Source organism: Hylobates moloch, unplaced genomic scaffold (genome assembly GCF_009828535.3).
Source record: "Hylobates moloch isolate HMO894 unplaced genomic scaffold, HMol_V3 SCAFFOLD_16, whole genome shotgun sequence".
In the NCBI taxonomy this organism is placed as follows: domain Eukaryota; kingdom Metazoa; phylum Chordata; class Mammalia; order Primates; family Hylobatidae; genus Hylobates; species Hylobates moloch.
In genome coordinates this window covers 60,495,288-60,501,213 of record NW_026652291.1, presented here as the reverse complement: position 1 = coordinate 60,501,213, position 5,926 = coordinate 60,495,288, and positions in this window count along the sequence as shown.

Here is a 5,926-nt window from a genome sequence, read left to right as displayed (position 1 = left end):
CTCCCACTTTGTTTTGTCTTTTCACTTGCTTAATGGTATCATTTGGAGGGCAAAATTGTTTAAATTTGTTTTGTTTTGTTTTGTTTTGCTTTGCTTTTTGAGATGGAGTCTCGCTCTGTTGCTCAGGCTAGAGCACAGTGGTGCAATCTTGGCTTACTGCAACCTCCGCCTCCCAGATTCAAGCGATTCTCCTGCCTCAGCCTCCCGAGTAACTGGGATTGCAGGCACGCACCACCATGCCTGGCTAATTTTTTGTACTTTTAGTAGAGACGGGGTTTCACCATGTTGGCCAGGCTGGTCTTGAACTCCTGACCTCAAGGAATCCACCTGCCTCAGCCTCCCAAAGCGCTGTGATTACAGGTGTGAGCCACCATGCTTGGCCTTTTTTTTTTTTTTTTTTTTTTTGAGACAGTGTCTCATGCTGTCACCTGGGCTGGAGTGCACCAGCATGATTTCAGCTCACCACATCCTTGACCTCCCTGCCTCAAGTGATCCTGCAGCCTCAGCCCCCCATTGCTGGGACTACAGGTATGTACTGCCACGCCCTACTAATTTTTGTGGGTTTTTTTTTTCATAGAGACAGATTTTTGCCATGTTGCCCAGGCTAGTCTCAAACTCTTGGTTCAAGCAATCCTCCCGCCTCGGCCTCCCAAAGTGCTGGGTTTACAGGTGTTAGCCACCATGCCTGGCCAAGATTTTAATTTTTATGAAGTCCAATTTACCTTTTTTGGGGGGGTGGGGGCGGAGTGTTGCTTGTGTTTTAGGTGTCATATCTAAGAAATTGTTGCTTAGGCATGCTTCATGTAAATCATGAAGATTTACACTTACGTTTTCTCCTAAGAGTTCAAAAATTGACTCAAAATGGATCAAAGACCTAATGTAAGATCCACTTTAAGTCAATTTTTGTGTGTGGTGTGAAGTAGGGGTCTGCCCTCATTCCTTTGCATGTGAATATTCAGTTGTTCCAGCAACATTTTTTGAGAAGACTATTCTTTCCTTGTTGATCATTTCCTTAAGGGTCTTGGGACCCTTGTTAAAAATCAACTGGGCATAAATGGCCGGGTGCAGTGGCTCACACCTATAATCCCAGCACTCTGGGAGGCCGAAGTGGACAGATACTTGAGGTCAGGATTTCAAGACCAGCCTGAGCAATATGATGAAACTCTGTCTCTACCAAAAAAATAAAATACAAAAATTAGCCATGTGTGGTGGCACACACCTGTAGTCTAAGCTATTCAGGAGGCTGAGGCAGGAGAATAGCTTGAATCCAGGAAGTGGAGATTGCAGTGAGCCAAGATTGTGCCACTGCACTTCAGACTAGGCAACAGAGTGAGACCCCATCTCAAAAAAAAAAATCAATTGGCTATAAACGTACATGTGTATTTCTGGACTCTCAATTCTATTCCATTAATCTATATGTCTGTCTTGATGCCAGTACCACACTATCTTGATTACTGTATATTTGTAATAAGTTTTGAAATTAGGAAATGTAAGTCCTCCAATTTCGTTATTAGTTTTTTTAATAGAGACAGAGCTTTGCCATTTTGACCAGGCTGGTCTTGAGCTCCTCGCCTCAAGCGATCCACCCGCCTCAGCCTCCCAAAGTGCTGGGATTACACGCATGAGCCACAATACCCAGCCTAACAATTTTGTTATTTTTCAATATTATTTGGCTATTCTGGGTCCCTTGCATTTCCATATGAATTTTACAATCAGCTTGTCAATTTTTGTCCAAAAAGTACAACTGGAATTTTGATAGGGATTATAGTGAATCTGTAGACCCACTTGGAGAGTACTTTCATGTTAATTACATTAAGCCTTCAGATCTATGAACATGAGACATCTTTCCATTTGTTTAGGTCTTCTTTAATTTCTTTCAACAATATTTTGTAGGTTTTAGGGTATAAGTTTTGCATTTCTTCTGCTAAATTTATTGCTATGTTTTCAAAATTATTTTTCATGTCATATTATGTTCCTATGACTGCTTTTACAAATTACCATAAACTTGGTGGCTTAAAACAACAGGAATTTATTATGTCATCATCCAGGAGGCCAAAGTTTCAAAATCAGTTGAATTTGTCTGAAATCAAGGTGTCAACAGGGGCACACTCCCTCTGGAGGCTCTAGAGGAGAACTTGTTCTTTGCCCCTTTCAAGCTGATGGCTGTCAGCATTCCTTGACTTGTGGCCATGTCACTCCAGTCTCTGCCTCCTTGGTCACATTGCCTACTCTTCTGTGTTGTCAAATCTCCTCTGCCTCTGTTTTATAAGGACACTTGTGATTGGATTTAGGGCCCATTTGGATAATCCAGAATAATCTCCCTAAGGTAACCTCCTTGATTTTATCACATTTGTCAAGACCCTTTTTTCTTATAAGGTAACATTTCCAGGTTCTAGAGATTAGGACTTGGTATTTTGGGATGGCCATTATTCAGCTATTGCAGATCCTATTGTAAGTGGAATTGTGTTTTAATTTTATTTTTTGATTGTTCATTGCCAGTATGTAGAAATCCAATTGATTTTTGTATATGAATCTTGTGCCCTGCAACTTCGCTGAACTCATTTATGTTTTTTTGTTTTTTGCTTTTTGTTTTTGAAACAGAGTCTCATTCTGTCACCGAGGCTGGAGTGCAGTGGCACTGTGTCGGCTCACTGCAACCTCCGTCTCCTGGGTTCAAGCAATTCTCCTGCCTCAGCCTCCCGAGTAGCTAGGATTACAGGCATCCACCACCATGCCCGGCTAGTTTTTATATTTTTAGTAGAGACGGGGTTTCACCATGTTGGCCAGGCTGATCTTGCACTCCTGACCTCAGGTGATCTGCCCACCTTGGCCTCCCAAAGTGCTGGGATTACAGGCATGAGCCATCGTGCCCGGCGTAGCTGAACTCATTTATTATTCTAATTGTGTTTTAGTGGATTCCTTAGAATTTTCTATATATAAAATCATGTCATCTGCAAATAGAATTTTACTTCTTCCTTTCCATTCTGGATGCCTTTGATCTCATTGTCTTGCCTAATTGCCCTGACTCCAATACAAAGTTGAATAGAAGTGGCAAGAGTGGACATCCTAGGCTTCCTACTCCTGATCTTATGGGGAAAACATTAAGTCTTTCACTATTAAGTATTACGTTAACTGTGGAGTTTCAATAAATGCCCTTTATCAGGCTGAGGAAGTTTCCTTCTATTCCTAGTTTGTTAAGTGTTTTTATCCTGAAAAGGTGTTGCATTTTGTCAAATGCTTTTTCTATGTCTATTGAGATGATCATGTGATTTTTGTTCTTGATTCTGTTGTTACTGTGTGTTACACTAATTGACTTTCAAATGTTAAGCTAGCCTCACATTCCTGGTGTAAATCCTAGTTGGTCATGCTGTATAATCCTTTTTATGTGCTGATGGATGCAATTTGCTTATATTTTGTTAAGAATCTTTACATCTATATTCATAAGAAATATTGCTCTGTATTTTTCTTGTGATATCTTTGTCTAGTTTTGATGTCAGGATAATATTGGCCTCATAAACATGAGTTGGGAAGTGCTGAGAAATTTTTAACAACCATATCCATGAATTTTTCATACAGTCTGTTTCAGAAAGTTGAACACGAATATTTTAAATATGTATCATGTGGTATGATAAAACAATAATGGAAACATCAGTCTCTTCTTTTAAAATTCCAATACATTTGAACTTTTAACCTAACATGGCTGGAGCACCATCCATTTTGATATAAACCAAACTTTTTATATCTAGCAAAATTCTTCTTTGCCATGAGTTTAATTTTGGGGGGAGCCACATATTTCTTTGTAAATTTAGAAGTCTTTTGAGACCAATAAAACAAAACAAAACAAAAAGCCAAAAGTATTAATTGGGCAGTGTCTCATACTGCATAATTCATCTAAAGCTAAAGAAAAGTACTTGCAATTTTTGAAATTTTGAATCATTTGAATTTTTTTTTTTTTTTTTTTTTTGAGACAGAGTCTTGCTCTGTCACCCAGGCTGGAGTGCAGCGGTGTGATCTTGGCTCACTGCAACCTCTGCCTCCGGGTTTAATCAATTCTCATGCCTCAGCCTCCCAAGTAGCTGGGATTATAGGCATGCACCACAACTCCTGGCTAATTTTTGTGTTTTTAATGGAGACAGGGTTTCGTCATGTTGGCCAGGCTGGTCTTGAACTCCTGACCTCATCTGATCCACCCACCTTGGCCTCCCAAAGTGCTGGGATTACAGGCATGAGCCACCACTTCTGACCTGAATCATTTGAATTTTGACTTTGTTAGAGGTGTCTTGAATTCTATATCAACTATTTTGTGTCTTAAATTGGAGAGCCTTCATTTAAAAAAATTTTTCTAGACTTTTCCCTATAATTTTCTGACAAAATTTTCATAACTGAAACAACAGATTCTTTTACATCTCCATCTAAAAATGGTTTTCTTTTTTGTGTAAGAATCTAAGCCATTTTATTGCTCAATAAAGTTACAAGCTCAGATTCTGTTATTTTTTTTAATTTTTGGACATTTAATTTTGATTTCAAGAGACTAATCTTATCAATTCATTTTGATTATTGAACAGAAATAAAACAATCAAGTTCACTATGTATTTATTGAAAGTTTCTCTTTATATTTTGTCCATTATATTATCTTAAAATTTTTTTACGCAAGGAACAACTTTTTTTTCCCCATTTGCTTTGCTACTGCAAATTGCTATTGCCATCCATGGTGACATTTATAATCACTCACATTTAAAGCGATTATTGATATATTTGAACTATATATTTACCATGTGTGTAATTGTTTTGTATTCACTACACTTTTTTGTTTTTTAAAAATTCTTCCCTCTTTTTCTGCCTTCTCTAGTTTTAATTGAGCATTTTATGGGATTCTATTTTCTCTCCACTCAGCATATCTAAAGGAGAACAGTTTCTCTACTCACAAGACTTCTGATACCAAATATGTAGGGTTTTCACACAGAGCAATTTAGCTAAGTATGCTAAAAGTTAATCTTTTCTGATACTAACTACCTGGAGTTAGCACAAATCCCACAGGTTAAAGACTTAGTCCCACAAGACTGCCCCACCTCCACATCAGATGCCAGTTACAAGTAATGGATCCCCAGGTTACCCACACTTCTCTCTCACTGGACTACAAATTGAGGATTCCCATGACCCCCTCCTCAGACTCAGTAATTTGTTTTAATGGCTTACAGAATGCAGGGAAACTCTTTACTTACCTTTACCAGTTTATTATGAAGGCTATCATAAAGGATACAGATAAATCACTGAAGAGGCACATAGGGCAAAGTCCAGATAGGTCCTGTGCATAGGAGCTTCTGTCCCCGTGGAGTTGAGGATTAAGTCATTAGCCATTGTGATTAATTCAATCTCTAGTCTCTCTTCCTTCTCTGGAAGTTGGGCGGAGGGGGTGGGTGCTGAAAGTTCCAACCTGTTTTAGTCCATTCTGCTGCTGTAACAAAAGCATCACAGACTGGGTAATTGATAAATAATAGAAATTTATTGGCCTGGCGCAGTGGCTCATGCCTGTAATCCCAGCACTATGGGAGGCCGAGGCGGGCAGATCACCTGAGGCCAGGAGTTTGAGACCAGCCTGACCAACATGGAGAAACCCCGTCTCTACTAAAAATACAAAATTAGCTGGGCGTGGTGGTGCATGCTGGTAATCCCAGCTACTCGGGAGGCTGAGGCAGGAGAATCGCTGGAACTCGGGAGGCAGAGGTTGCAGGGAGCCGAGACTGCACCATTGCACTCCAGCCTGGGCAACAAGAGTGAAACTCCATCCCAGAAAAAAAAGAAAAAAGAAATTTATTTCTCACTGTTTTAGTAGCTAGGAAGTCCAGGATGAAGGCACTGGCTGACTTGGTGTTTGGCAAGGGCTTGCTTTCTGCTTCCAAGAAGGTGCTCTGTGGCTCCATCCTCT